This window comes from Saccopteryx bilineata, chromosome 4 (genome assembly GCF_036850765.1).
Source record: "Saccopteryx bilineata isolate mSacBil1 chromosome 4, mSacBil1_pri_phased_curated, whole genome shotgun sequence".
Classification (NCBI taxonomy): domain Eukaryota; kingdom Metazoa; phylum Chordata; class Mammalia; order Chiroptera; family Emballonuridae; genus Saccopteryx; species Saccopteryx bilineata.
The window spans coordinates 139,626,732-139,643,348 of NC_089493.1; positions in this window are offsets into that span (position 1 = coordinate 139,626,732).

The window sequence follows — 16,617 nt, forward strand, 5'->3', positions numbered from 1 at the left end:
GAAAGTAGTCTTGTGCAAAAGCAACTTCTATGTAAGCTGTACATGGTGGGTAGTTTTAGCAGGCCAGTTGAAGCCAAATGAGTGCTTATGGCACCTGGTACACTAACATGTTGGGATGGAGTGACTCTAGGTAGGAAGACCAAGTGTGTGTAGCAATGCCTTGTTGACTCTGATTTCTCCCTTTGCTCAGAGCTTAAATAAACTTTGGGTATGCGGTGCAGTGATCTTACAGGTAAGCCAGAGCACCTGGATAGAGCTCCCACCAGTCCTGTTAAGTTGGAGGGAGATATAAACAATGATGCTCACCAGCACATGTGATACCAGAGAGCTCCCACAGTTTCCAGCTTCCTCTATTCTGTCTCTTTCTCTTACCTGTTGTTCAAAATCTGTTCAATCACTACTTGATTGTCTCTCAGGAGTGATTGCTTTATATATAGGTATATATTTAGTATGCTCATGGGTGGAGGTGAGTTCAGTATCCTTCTATGCTGCTGCTGTCTTTGAAATTTCTGGAGTATTTTAAAGGGAACAAAAATGTCTAATTATTAAAGCTCTGACCTTCTCACATGCCTCACATCTACCTTTATTCCTCTCCTTCCACACTGTATGTCCCACATATTGCAATACATTTTATAAAGTGTGAAAATTCAGTTGTGTGTGAATCATCTGGGCTTTTACATCTTCCTAAAGAAATGGACTATATAGGATCCAGAGAAAGAAAGGTCCATCCAGTTTCTCTGAGCTGAGCAGCACAGCAGGGTCCCAAGGACACAGCTAACCTTCCATGCCCAGCTCTTGGTCTCCAGCTTCACAGTTTCTTAGGAGATATCACTGATTGCTACCCCCTGACTCAGCCATAAGTGGCAGGCTGCTATCCTGGCATACTGAGGTTTAAATCCCTACTCAGACCCAAGAGGAAGAAGCCCAGAGATTGACCAAAGCTTGATTTCTCTCTGGTAGGAATCCCTCTTTCCAAGTTTGGATGTCCTCTCTGAATATCTTTCCCCAAATAATTGGCATCCCCTCTTTGCTCATAGCAATGCTTCCCATGCCAGTCCAACCTTTATTCAAGAAACTTCCATAGACAATATATATGGTGGGAAGAGGTTAGAACTGGAATAGAATAATCTTTGGTAAGGAGGGGGTAGCACCAAACTGGAGAGTGTAAGAAATGAAAGACATATGACACGTGAGGAGGTTATAAAATTGGAAAAGTTGTGAAAGGAAAAGTAAATCTCTTACTCTCTGGAATCCTTTATAACTGCCCTCCCACTGGTACAGGAGAAAAGGTAATCTCTATCTGCTTAGTAGTTCCCAAATTTGTCTGCCCATTAAATCACTTGTGATCTTGAAAAATTCTGAAGGCCAGACTGACCTATTCTTGGTCTGGGACCCCAGAAGCAGCAGTATGAGAGTCCTGCTGGTAAGACCAGTTTGGGGACAAGCCTGAGAACCTGCAGTTCAATCAGTATTCTCAAAGTTTAATATGAGCAAAATCCTTGGGACCATTTAAAACACCAACTACTGGGTCCCATTCTCAGTTTCTGATTCAGCAGGGCTGGAAGGAAGCCTGAGAATTAGCATTTCTAACAAGTTTTCAGGTAATGCTGATCTTACTGATCTAGGGATCACACTTTGAGAACCACTGATCTAGATGTTTAAAAACTTGGTTTTAGTCAATAATTTAAATCTACCTTTGAGGTTTAATTCACTCACAAGGAAGACAACTGTTAGATTTTTTGGATTCCTCTCACCTATAGAAGATGGAGTTTTATCTGTGGTGTTGGGAATACTTAGTGGTTGCTGTCCCACACCCATAACAGGCTGTGTGCTGGTGGCCAAAGCCTACACTTCCAGTTATTGAACTTGAGATCTATTCTGGACTCACTGATAATCCACTGAACCCTGACCTGCCTTTGGTTGCAGAGGATCATGGTGCCTCACAGCCAGGAGATGGACAACTCCAAGTAGAGCCTCTCTGCTTGACCACACTTCTCTGCTCTTTTGCTCAGCTTCAGCCCCTGTGCAAAAGACTTCTCTTCAAGCCTTCACAGGGAGGAGAGCCAGACCTCTGTACCTTAAGGTTCCTCCAAGCCATTAGTCCTAGAAATGAGAAATTATGTACTCCCTGATCATAAAGAATCACCAGACTAAGAGGAGAGCTGCTTCAGAGGTGCCAGGCTATCAGACAGAACAGCATGAAGAAACCAGCATTAGATGGCTGTGCCATGCTTGCAGGTACAACCCTTGCTACTGTGCATAGCAATTGGGCTACAGTTACTCTCTTTTCTGATTCAACTCCCTCATTAGATCTGGCTTTACTTCTGACTGACAAGTTCTGATATATTCCCGTACTTTTTCCTAACAGTGCCGCTTACTTGTCCATCAGACCAGTTTGTGGTCTAGGGGTGCCTGCATCTCAATCACTTGGGCGGCTCATTGGGCAGAGGATTGTCAGGCTTCACCCCAAACCTGCTGAATCAGAAACTCTAGGGAGGAGACACAAGATCCTGCAATTTAAAAGGAACACAGATAATTATTACATACACTAAATTTGAGGATATCGGTACTAGGCTATTAGCTTCTGAGGACAGAAATTGTATGTTGTTGATAAACATATCTTCACCAGCTGGCAGACAGCACAGAGAAGTTGACACAAAGGGCTATATTCCAGAGTGAGGGTGAGGAGGGGACAATCATAGGTATCGTAATATGATGCTTTTAAATTGTGTGTGTGCATGCATATGTGTGTGTGCAACTGTGTGCATGTGAATGTGTGTATGCAAGTGTATTGTGTGTGCATGCACATGTGTGTAAGTTTATACGTGTGTGTGCATTCTCTTAGCACCATTTGAATTCTCTTCCGATTTCTTCCTTTTCTTACACAGTGCTCATCAGAAGCAATGATGCCACTTCAAGCCCAAGAGCCACAGCTTGTCGCTCACATGATGAGACACACAGAGTCAGAACCATGGAAGCTGTAGCCAGCATACCCCTTACAGGTTTTCCCACTATCTCTAGGTCAGTCATTAGTGGACTGAACTGCTGGGACTGTTGTTTAAATGGTTCTGTTGCTCCCTGATGCCATGCTGTTGCATTCACATAAACTAAAAGCACACATTACATTTCTCCACTGTAAATACAAATAAATGTTTGTTGAATGAATGAAGGAACAACATAGGTGACAGTTCACATTCTGCAATGAAACTTCTATAATAAAAAATAGCTATCACATACATAATACTTATCATGTGCCAGGCCCTGTTACATACACTTCACAGATGATACTCTTTTAAACCTTTTAATTTGAAAAGATTCCCATTTGACAGAAGTGCAGGCAGAAAAAATTGAAGACTCACCCACCATCACAGAGGCAAGGACTTAGTTGGCGCTAAACCCAGGTAGTCAATCCAATAATCTGGGTGTTCAGCCACCTCCTCTTTGCCTCTTTGATCATGCATTTCAGGAGGTTCAGGGGATGAAGAATTTTGCAAATCTTCTCCAGCCCAGACTCTCTTTCATAAGTACACATTGCTGTCCTCCTGAATTGAGTCAAACCAGAAGACCAGGTATAAACATTTCTGAAGATACAAGCCCCCTTATATGCTAAGACATGTTTTCTCGAGCATGTTTTGATTCTGTGAGAAATTAGTAGTTGAATGGATTGATATAACTTTATTTGAAAACCACACACACACACACATGAAAATCACCACTCATATTTAGTTTGCTTCCTCTACATTTAATATTATAATGAATCCAGGTGGGATTTTGATACTATAAGCCATGGAAAATTTTATAGCTAAATAAACACTTAAATTGCAAACTTCACTCTGTAGTCAGGGTTAAGTATGAACATGAAAAGATTTAGTGAATTGTTATTATATCTACCTGTTTCTATTTAGAAAATGTAAAAATTCTAATTAATGCAATATAGAAACCATAACATTAAATAGTGTCATATAATTTTGCAACATACACAAAATTTGAAAGCATTCTACTGGTAATGATGGATAGTTTTAATAATTTGTACTTTTTCTAGCAAAACTACAGAGTCCACTTTGCTTGTTAAAATACATGGTGATTTATTTACACTAGTTGAAACTATATTTGGCAGCAAGTTATGTTGAAGACAAGACAGGTAGGTAAAAAATATTTTTCTTGATTAGGTAATAGTTTGTTGAAATTTTTTCTAGCTTTTGTGAAACAAAAGTTAGCAACTGAAAGCATATTAGATGATACATTGATTTTCCACAAACAGAAGACTGTGCAACCAACTTAATTGAAAAATCTTTATGCAGTGCTAGATTTAATCTCTCAATTTGAGAAGCAGTGCCATGAAATAAGATGTCTGCATGCAAGATCTCCAGATTTCCAGAGGAAATACAAAACAAAGTAGAGCTTTGTTCCTGTGAGGATGGCACCTATCCTGGATTCGGTTTTTCTCTGATGTTCTTGCATGGTTTTATTAGTGGCTTCAGGGAACTGAAACAGCAGTTTGCTTCCTTAACAAAAAAAGATTGAAGAATAAAAAAAAAGATAATACATAAAAAGTGTTTTTTCTATTTTTCTTTTAATTTATTATCAATTTCCTGGTGAATAATTATTACTTCAAATAATTTGTTTCTTAATGATTTTAATATATATTGTGGCAACTAAATATGACCTGAGTTTATACCTTGTTTTCTTTTTTAATTTTTTTAATAATTTTATTTTTTTAATGGGGCAACATCAATAAATCAGGATACATATATTCAAAGATAACATGTCCAGGTTATCTTGTCGTTCAATTATGTTGCATACCCATCACCCAAAGTCAGATTGTCCTCTGTCACCTTCTATCTAGTTTTCTTTGTGCCCCTACCCCTACCCCTTTCCCTCTCCTTCTCCCCCCTCCCCCCATAACCACCACACTCTTATCAATGTCTCTTGGTCTCACTTTTATGTCCCACTGTAGTTCCTTGTTTCTTCTGATTTACTTATTTCACTTTGTATAATGTTATCAAGATCCCACCATTTTGCTGTAAATGATCCGATGTCATCATTTCTTATGGCTGAGTAATATTCCATAGTGTATATGTGCCACATCTTCTTTATCCAGTCATCTATCAATGGGCTTTTTGGTTGTTTTCATGTCCTGGCCAATGTGAACAATACTGCAATGAACATGAGGCTGCATGTGTCTTTACGTATCAATGTTTCTGAGTTTAGGGGGTATATACCCAGTAGAGGGATTGCTGGGTCATAAGGTAGTTCTATTTTCAGTTTTGTGAGGAACCACCATACTTTCTTCCATAATGGTTGTACTACTTTACATTCCCACCAATAGTGGATGAGGGTTCCTTTTTCTCCATAGCCTCTCCAACATTTGCTATTACCTGTCTTGTTAATAATAGCTAATCTAAGAGGTGTGAGGTGGTATCTCATTGCAGTTTTGATTTGCATTTCTCTAATAACTAAAGAAGATGAGCATCTTTTCATATATCTGTTGGCCATTTGTATTTCCTCCTGGGAGAAGTGTCTGTTCATGTCCTCTTCCCGTTTTTTTATTGGATTGTTTGTTTGTTGTTGAGTTTTATGAGTTCTTTGTATATTTTGGATATTAGGCCCTTATCTGAGCTGTTGTTTGAAAATGTCATTTCCAATTTAGTTGGCTGTCTGTTTATTTTGTTATCAGTTTCTCTTGCTGAGCAAAAACTTTTTATTCTGATGTAGTCCCATTCATTAATTTTTGCCTTCACTTCTCTTGCCTTTGGAGTCAAATTCATAAAATGTTCTTTAAAACCCAGGTCCATGAGTTTAGTACGTATGTCTTCTTCTATGTACTTAATTGTTTCAGTTCTTATGTTTAGATCTTTGATCCATTTTAAGTTAATTTTAGTACAGGGGGACAAACTGTAGTCCAGTTTCATTCTTTTGCATGTGGCTTTCCAGTTTTCCCAGCACCATTTATTGAAGAGGCTTTCTTTTCTCCATTGTGTGTTGTTGGCCCCTTTATCAAAAATTATTTGACTATATATATGTGGTTTTATTTCTGGGTTTTCTATTCTGTTCCATTGGTCTGAGTGTCTATTTTTCTGCCAATACCATGTTGTTTTGATTGTCGTGGCCCTATAACATAGTTTGAAGTCAGGAATTGTAATGCCCCCAGTTTCATTCTTTTTCTTTAGGATTGCTTTGGCTGTTTGGGGTTTTTTGTAGTTCCATATAAATATGATGATTTTTTACTCCATTTGTTTAAAAAATGTCATTGGAATTTTGATGGGAATTGCATTAAATTTGTGTATTGCTTTGGGTAATATGGCCATCTTGATTATATTTATTCTTCCTAACCAAGAACAGGAAATATTCTTTCATCTCATTATATCTTTTTCAATTTCCCTTAACAATGGTTTATAGTTTTCATTATATAAGTCCTTTACATTCTTTGTTATGTTTATTCCTAAGTATTTTATTTTTTGTTGTTGCAATCATGAAGGGGATTATTCTTTTGAGTTCATTCTCAAATGTTTCATTGTAGGCATATAGAAAGGCTATTGACTTGTGTATGTTAATTTAGTATACTGCGACCTTACTGTATTGGCTTATTGTTTCCAGTAGTCTTTTTGTGGATTCCTTGGGGTTTTCGATGTATAGGATCATATCATCTGCAAAAAGTGATACCTTTACTTCTTCTTTTCCGATATGGATGCCTTTTATTTCTTTGTCTTGTCTGATTGCTCTGGCTAGAACCTCTAGGACCCCATTAAATAAGAGTGGAGAGAATGAATAACCCTGTCATATTCCTGATTTAAGGGGGAAAGCCTTCAGTTTTGTGCCATTTAATATGATGTTAGCTGATGGTTTATCATATATGGCCTTTATCATGTTGAGATATTTTCCTTCTATACCCATTTTGTTGACAGTCTTAAACATAAAATTGTGTTGTATTTTATCAAATGCCTTTTCTGTGTCTATTGATAAGATCATGTGGTTTTAGTTCTTTGTTTTATTGATATGGTGTATTACGTTAACCGTTATCTGTATGTTGAACCATATTTGAGATTCTGGGATGAATCCCACTTGATCATGATGTATTATTTTTTTAATATGTTGCTGTATTCGATTTGCTAGTATTTTGTTTAGTATTTTAGCATTTGTATTCATTAGAGATATTGGTTTGTAGTTTTCTTTTTTTGTGCCATCCTTGCCTGGGTTTGGTATGAGGGTTATGTTTTCTTTTTTTGTGCCATCCTTGCCTGGTTTTGGTATGAGGGTTATGTTTTCTTTTTTTGTGCCATCCTTACCTGGTTTTGGTATGAGGGTTATGTTGGCCTCATATGTTTGGAATTATTGCTTCTTCTTCAATTTTTTGAAAGACTTTCAGTAGAATAGGAACCAAGTCTTCTTTGAATGTTTGATAAAATTTGCTGGTATAGCCGTCTGGGACTGGACTTTTATTTTGGGGGAGGTTTTTAATGTTTTTTTCTATTTCTTCTCTACTAATAGGTCTGTTTAGGCATCCTGCTTCTTCTTGATTCAGTCTAGGAAGGTTGTATTGTTCTAGGAATTTATCCATTTCTTCTAGGTTGTTGAATTTAGTGGCATAAAGTTTCTCAAAGTATTTTACAATAATTCTTTGTATATCTACGATGTCCGTGGTGATCTCTCCTCTTTCATTTTGGATTTTGTTTATATGAGTTCTTTTTCTTTTTTCCTTGGTAAGTCTTGCCAAGGGTTGGTCAAATTTGTTGATCTTTTCAAAGAACCAGCTCCTTGTTCTATTTTTTCTATAGTTTTTCTGTTCTCTATTTCATTTATTTCTGCTCTGATTTTTATTATCTCTTTTCTTCGGCTGGTTTTGGGTTGTCTTTGTTCTTCTTTTCCTAGTTCCTTAAGGTGTGAAGTTAAGTGGTTCACTTGTGCTCTCTTGTTTGTTAATATATGCCTGAAGTGATATGAACTTCCCTCTTATCACTGCTTTTGCTGCATCCCATAGATTCTGATATGTCGTATTGTCATTTTCATTTGTCTGTATATATCTTTTGATCTCTGCACTTATTTCTTCCTTGACCCATTTATTCTTTAAAAGTATGTTGTTTAGTTTCCACATTTTTGTGGGATTTTTCCCTCTCTTTTGCAGTTGAATTCTAGTTTCAAGGCTTTATGATCAGAAAATATGCTTGGTACAACTTCTATTTTTCTGAATTTTCTGATGTTGTTTTTGTGGCCCAACATATGGCCAATTCTTGAAATTGATCCATGTATACTGGAGAAAAATGTATACTCAGTCACTTTGGGATGAAATGTCCTGTAGATGTCTATCATATCCAGGTGCTCTAGTGTTTTCTTTACGGCCACTATATCTTTGTTGGTTCTCTATTTGGATGACCGATCTAGAGCCATCAGTGGTGTATTGAGGTCTCCAAGTATGATTGTATTTTTCTAAGTTTTTGTTTTAAGGTCAATAAGTAGCTGTCTTATATATTTTGATGCTCCTTGGTTTGGTGCATATATATTAAGAGTTGTTATATCTTCTTGATTCAGTATCCCCTTAGCCATTATGAAATGGCCATTTTTGTCTCTGAGTACTTTTGCTGTCTTGTAGACAGCATTATCAGATATGAGTATTGCTACGCCTGTTTTTTGGGGGGATGTTATTTGCTTGGAGTATTGTTTTCCAGCCTTTCACTTTGAATTTGTTTTTATCCTTGTTACTTAGATGAATTTCATATGGACAACATACAGTTGGAATTTCTTTTTTAATCCATTCTGCTACTCTGTGCCTTTTTATTGGTGAGTTTAATCTATTTACATTTAATGTAGTTATTGACAATTGTGAGTTCCCTATTGCCATTTTATACATTGCTTTCTGTTAGTTTTGTATCTCCTTTGATCCTACTCCTTCATTTTTCTATCTTTTGTTTTTATTGGGTTGTATTCCATACATCTTTCCTATGTTGCTAACTTTTTTAAATCATGTGCTTCTGTAGTGGTTTTTTCAATGATAGTTACCATTAAGTAATGAAAAGGGTTCCTACCCTGTTCATTGTAGCGCACTATTTTGTGGTACTTTTGCACTCCATCGTCCTTTCCTATTGTTAATCTCCATCCTCTCCCCCCCCCTTTCTTTTTGTTGTTGTCACAGTTTAAATTTGGTTTTATTGTGTTCTTGCAGCTTTTACTTGTGGCTTTGTTTTTTTTGTTGTTGTTGTTCTTTGTATCTGATTAGAGAACTCCCTTTAGTAATTCCTGGAGTGGGGGTTTTCTGATGATAAATTCTCTCATCTTTTCTGTATCTGTGAATGTTTTTATTTCTCCTTCATATTTGAAGGATAACTTTGATGGGTATAGTATTTGTGGCTGAAAGTTCCTCTCTTTCAAGACTTTAAATATTGGGGTCCACTCTCTTTTAGCTTGTAGAGTTTTTGTTGAAAAATCAAATGATAACCTAATGGGCCTTCCTTTATATGTTGTATTCTTCTTTTCCCTGGCTGCCTTGAGAATTTTTTCTTTGCAGTTGGTTTGTGCCAATTTCATTATTATGTGCCTTGGAGTAGGTTTGTTGGGGTTAAGAAAACTCAGAGTTCCATTTGCTTCTTGAAATTGAGGCTTTAGTTCTTTCCACAGACTTGGGAAATTCTCATCTGTTATTTATGAGTATGTTCTTCATTCCATTTTCTCTCTCTTCTCCCTCTGATATACTTATTATTCTTATGTTATTCTTTTTCATGGAGTCAGATAATTCCTGTAGGGCTATCTCATATTTTTTAATTTTTGAGTCTCTTTCTTCTTTTCTTTGTTGTGCCTCAAGTTGCTTGTCTTTTATTTCACTAATCCTACCTTCTATCTGGCCTGTTCTATTAGCTAAGCTTGTTACCTCGTTTCTCAGCTTGTGAATTGAGTTTTTCGTCTCTGTTTGGTTTGTTTTTATAGTTTCAATTTCCTTGGTAATATATTCTTTGTGTTCATGAGTTGTTTTCTGAGCTCCCTAAATTGCCTTTCTGTGTTTTCTTATATAGCTCTGAGTATTTTTAGAATTTCTATTTTAAATTCTCTGTCGTTTAACTCCAAGGTTTCCAATATATTAAATTTTTTCTCCATAGATTTTTCCTCATCTATCTGTGTTACCTCTCTTTCTTTTGTATCCATGATATTTGATTTTCTCATCCTTAATGGCATGTGAGGGGGGTTTTGTTGATATTATTAATGAGATTTAATAAAGAATAAAAAGTTAAAAAAATAAAAATCTAAAATCAAAAAGATTAGTTTTTTTAAAAAATTAATAAATAAAGAAAAATAAAATAAAAATTAAAGAAAGGTATTTATTCCCCCTCTCCTTTTTTCCTCTCCTCTCCTTTACCCTCTTTCTTGAGAAAATCTTGTGGTCAACTGTGAATTATATTGTGCTAAATAGAACAAACAATGCCTGTAATGGAGGGCCTGAATTGGGGAGAAGTAATAAAGGGGCAAAAAATAAAAGAAAAAAAAAAGTGGGTATGGACCCACAAAAAGCATATAAGGAAAAAATTTGGGTCAAGAATAAAATGATTTGCTTTTAGGTGTTGGTTGACTAAGAGTTATGATGAGAGAAATAAGAGGAAAACAGGAAAGTGGGGGGACAAATTAAAAAAATTATTATTGTATTTAGTTGAATAAGAACTAGATAAAATGGAGAGCCAGGAATGGGAGCACTGCTAGTGAGTTAAAAAGGTCAAGTAAAAATCCCACAAACATAAGTTTGAGTCCCAGAAGAGATAATTTGTTCGTTATTGAGTTTTGAATGAGAGGAGACATAAAGGAGAAAGGAAGAAACTAATATAGAGGGAGAAAAGAAAGAGAGAGAGAAAAAAAAGAGGGAACCACTAAAAGAAAAAAAAAGAAAGAAGAGGAGACAGAGAGAGAGAGTTGAGGGTTTTGGAGTGCAACCCTCATAGAGAGAAAGGAAGAGGAAAGAAAAGATAATGGGAATTGTAACAATTATGGGTAGTGTAGTTCAAGGAGAGGAAAAAGTAAGACCAGCAGAGAGTTAAATGACCAAATTGGAGGAGGAAAAAAAAATTCAAGAATAAAGAAAAGAGATCCAAACAAACAAATATAATAAAATGGGATAGGTTATAAAGTCTGTGGATTATTCCTGATTTTGAGAGTTATCTTCTTGCTTTTTCTTTTCTCTCCCTCTTCCTGGTCAGTGACTCTGTACCCCAGGTTCTGCTCCTTTGGCATGCTCAGGTAGAGGTTTGCAGTTGATAAGTCTCTATGGCGAAGTCATGTATTGTGCTTCAGTCTCGTTGGCAGTCGAGGCTCGTTAGCATTTATAGGCTCAGACAGTGAGAGAGTCTGTGTTCCTGGAGCCTCTCTCCTAGTCTTTCCTTCCTCAATTAGTAGCCTGATAATCCAGCCATGGGGTTGCTGCTGCCTCTGCTTGGATAGTAAGAGGCTCAAAGAGCTGGCCACTCCCCACTCTATTCCCACTCAGCACAGGGCTCTGGGTAAGGCTCAGTCAGTCAGAGCTGCTAGCATAATCAGGTAGGGCTTCCGCCCACTCAAAGACCTCTGGTTCTGCCACTTTGTCCAGTAACACGGGCGGGCACCCACTCCCAGAGTGCTTGGAGGAAACTCTCACTCACTATCTGTGCGCAGACCAGGATATCAGTCAGGCAGTCTCACACTCTGAGTGAAACCCCCGCGCGCAATGAAAAGTTCCAGTGTTGGATTTGGCTCTTGCTCCCTCCCTGTGCGTGGCTCTTTCAGGGCACTAGGGCAGCCTGGAGATTCTGCTTTTGGCCCACACAAAGGCCCCTGATCTGCCCCTCTGTGGGATAACATGGATGCTCACTGCCAAGGCACTCGGAGGAATCTCTTGCTCACTATCTGTACGCGCAGACCAGGATATCAGGCCGGCTGCATCACCCTCTGAGTGAAACCCCCGCCCTGCATAGAAAAGTTCCAGTATTGGAATTGGCTCTCGCTCCGTCCCCGTGCGCAGCTTTTTCAGGGCGCTGAGGCGGGAGAGATTCTGCTTTTTGCCCACACAAAGGCCTCTGACTCTTCCCCTCTCTGGGATAACATGGGCGCCCACTCCTGAGGTGCTCAGAGGAATCTTTTGCCCACTCTCCATGCGTGCAGACCAGAATATCAGGCCAGCTATCTCTCACCCTCTGAGTGAAACCTCCTCCCGCACAGGAAAGTTCCAGCATTGGAATTGGCTCTCACTCCCTCCCTGTGCATGGCTTTTTTAGGGTGCTGGGGCAGCCCAGAGATTCTGCTTTTGACCCACACAAAGGCCCCTGACTCTGCCTCTCTGTGGGGTAACATGAGCTCTCACTGCTGAGGCACTTGGAGGAATCTCTCGCCCACTATTTGCACACGCCGACCAGGAGATCGGGGAAAATGGCTGCCCCACTTGTCTTTCTTTGTCTGGGTTTGGTGTGACTGTTAGCTTGTATTGACCGGGCTGCCACAGGCAAAGTTTTTCCTCAGCTTGGATCTCCGTTCCACAGCCTGGTTCGGCCGTTTGTGCCAGGGCTTGGATCTATTCACCCCCTTTGCCTGCCTCAGTTTCTATACTCTCAGTTCCCAGTGAAAGCTGCCCTGTTTAGGTTATTGAGGAAGGCAGAGCATTTCTTACTCCCTATTTCCTTTGGGGTTTGATTATATATTTAGCCAATTTTTCACTCTACCATACCTTCGGGTGTATTGTGAAACATCTGAAGGCTCCAAGAATAGGTTTTTCTGTTTCTGGTTGAAGATCTTGTTGAGTTTTGGGGGAGATTTATCGGTATCACTTCCTACCGTGCCATTACTCTGACGTATACCTTGTTTTCTAGCTTTTTTCTTAAATCACACATATTTTTTCCAGAAATCAACTTTTAACTATATATTACTAAAAAGAAGATGAGTTTTAAAAGTATATAGAACCAATCATACATTTCTTATAAATAGCTAACTACTTTTCCCCCTCAAATGTGACTTTTTATTTACATCTTTAAATTTAGTTGGTAATTAAATATTTAGCACATAGTATGTGTTTGATAAAGGAATGAATGGCAAATAAGACATAGTGCTATAGTCAAAGCTCAGCAATATAGTTGTGCATAACTGGTGTATACTGCAAACATGATACCCAGGGAAAAACACACCCCTCCCTACACACGCACATTATTGGCTATATGGCAACCATGTTAACATCTTATTTTTGTTTCATAACAAAACAGTCTGTAATATGGCTATTTACTGGTTTCTGTATTATATTATCATATGTTTCAAAGTCTTACCTACTTATTTAAAGCAATGCCACAAAAACGACACTTGTTTCACAATCATTTTTATTAGGCCATTGCTCTCTACATATCTATTTCTGTTTTAACTGGCAGTTTTAAAAAAGTAAGCCAAATTTCTTACCAAAGCAATTTAGACAAACAGTAGGTTAACTATCTAAAATTATAAAATTGTGATATGCCTTGATTATTTTCTCTAAATACTGTTTCCCATATAAAGGAACTAGGCATTCTTGGAGAAATCTCCAATATCAGATCAAATTCCTGCATTTGGAAATGTACAATATAAGCCTGATCATTTTGAGATTATGTCAAAAGGACACAGAGCATTTGAAGAGGGTCCCTTTGCTAAAAGTGAAACACTTTCAGCATTAAAAATCATCAATATTTAAAATAAGTAAATAAAATAAGCCAAAGAAAAAAGTTAAGCACAGATACAAATACAAACAACAACATAAGTCTAATGTCAAAATAGTGATTCATGTTACAGGTAGTATGCAGTATAGGGGTCATTTTAAGTTGTGGCCACTGTTCCTTACAACAGATTTCTTATTTGGGGCCATAGTTAGAGAGACTACGTTCACTGGCTTTCTGCTTCTTAGTAGTTTCTGAAGTAAATGTTCAAGGGAAGGGAGAGGTAGTGGTAGATGTGAAGTGAAAGCAATTTTCAGTTTCAATACCTATGACGCTCTCATTGCTGCTATGATAATGAGCAAGATATATACTTCCTAGAGCTATGAGACCAGCAAAAATGCAGACATTGAATCAACAAAAGCAAAGCATGTTAGAATAAAGGAGAGAGGGAAGGAATTCCAATTTGAATCAAAAATAAATGAGGTTTAAGATTAAATTTGAAAGATGTATAGTCAAGATAATTCAATGAGTGAAGATTAGAGATGGAAATGTTGCTAAAACTATACAACTTCCGGATAAAAAACATGGTAGAAATTATAAATTTGGGATAAGCAAAGATTTCTTAGAATTTATAAAGTTAATGATAAAAAATAAATATCAAATTCCAAACATGTTTTAGAAAAAAATTTAAAACTAGGAGGCTAAATAGCATGTTATTAAATAATGAATGGGTAAACAATGAGATCAAGGAAGAAATCAAAAATTTCCTTGAAACAAATGAAAAATGAACATACAACAACCCAAAATTTATGGGGCACAGCAAAAGCAGTCCTGAGAGGGAAGTTCATAGCTTTGCATGTATACATTAAAAAGAAAGAAAAAGCACAAATAAACAACCTAACCCTGCACCTAAAGCCAGGAGGAAGTATTAGCAAGGAAAAATAAAGATCAAAATGGAAATAAATGACATAAAGGTTAAAAGCAACATAAAAGATCAATGAAACCAAGAGCTGATTCTATGAAAAGGTAAGTAAGTTTGACAAACTTTTAACCAGACTCATCAAAGAGAGAGAGAGAACCCAAATAAATAAAATTAGAAATGAAAGAGAAAAAGTAACAAATGACATCACAGAAATACAAAGGATTGAAAAAATAATAATATGAAGATCTATATGCCAAAAAACTGGACAACCACAAAGAAAAATATCCTGATGAACATTCTCAACATATATTAGATGTTAAAATTCTCAACAAATATTAGCAAACCAGATCCAGCAACACATTAAAAAGGTCCTACAACATAATCAAGTGGGTTTTATTCCAGAGAGGCAAGACTGGTACAACATTCACAAATCAATAAATGTCATTCATCATATAAACAAAATGAAATCTAAAAATTGTGTGATCATATCAACAGATGCAGAAAAAAATTTGATAAAATCTAGCACGCATATATAATCAAAACTCTAATAAAAGTGAGAATCCAGGGAAAGCACCTCAACATAATAAAGGCCATCTATGACAAATCAACAGCCAACATCATACTCGATGAGCAAAAATTAAAAGCAAACCCCTTAACATCAAAACAAAATGGGGTACCCCTTTTCATCACTCTCATTCAAGATAGTTCTGAAAGTCCTAGCCATAGCAATCAGGCAAGAGGATTCCAAATTGGAAAGGAAAAAAAACTGTCAGTATTTGCTGATGACATGATACTGTACACAGGAAACATTAAAGTCTCAACCAGAAAATTATTAGACCTGATAAATTAATATTCAGAATTCAGTGAAATTTTTAAACACCAACAATAAATTGTCAAAAAGAGAAATTAAGTAACAACTGACATTACAAATGGTTGTAAGAAATTACTATGAAGAACTATATGCCAAAAAACTGAACAAACTGAGCAAAATGGATAAATTCCTAGGAACAGACAATCTTCCAAAATTGAATTTAAGAGAATTAGAAAACTTGCACAGACAGATTATAACAAGTAGAATTGAAACAGTTATAAAAAATAAAAAAAACTACCAGCAAACAAATGTCTTGGACAGGATGTTTTTTTGTTGTTGTTGTTTTGTTTTTTGTTTTTTTTTAATTATTAAATTTAATGCAGTGACATTGATAAATCAGGGTACATATGTTGAGAGAAAATATCTCCATAATATTTTGACATTTGATTGTGCTGTATACCACTGCCGCAAAGTTAAATTGTCTTCTGTCACCTTCTATCTGGTTTTATTTGTGCCCCTACCCTCCCCTAACCCCTCTCTCCTTCTTCACCCCATCCCCCCTCCCCAAACCCCCGCCCCAGTTGCCATCACATTCTTCTTCATGTCTCTGAGTCTCATTTTTATGTCCCTTCTATGTATGGATTCATCTTAGTTTTTTTTCTAATTTACTTATTTCACTCCGTATAATGTTGTCAAGGTCCATCCATGTTATTGTAAATGATCGGATGTCATCATTTCTTATGGCTGAATAGTATTCCATAGTATATATGTACCAAAGCTTTTTAATCCACTCGTCCTCTGATGGACACTTGGGCTGTTTCCAGATCTTCGGTATTGTGAACAATGCTGCCACAAACATGCGGGTGCATTTCTCCTTTTCGAGCCATTCTATGGTGTCCTTGGGGTATATTCCTAAAAGTGGGATACCTGGGTCAAAAGGCAGTTCGATTTTCAGTTTTTTGAGGAATCTTCATACTGTTTTCCACAGAGGCTGCACCAGTCTGCATTCCCACCAGCAGTGCATGAGGGTTCCCTTTTCTCCACATCCTCGCCAGCACTTATTCTGTGTTGTTTTGTTGATAAGTGCCATTCTGACTGGTGTGAGGTGATATCTCATTGTGGTTTTAATTTGCATTTCTCTAATGATTAGTGATGTTGAGCATTTTTTCATATGCCTATTGGCCATCTGTATGTCCTCTTTGGAGAAGTGTCTATTCATCTCTTTTGCCCAATTTTGGATTGGGTTGTTTGTCCTCCTGGTGTTGAGATTT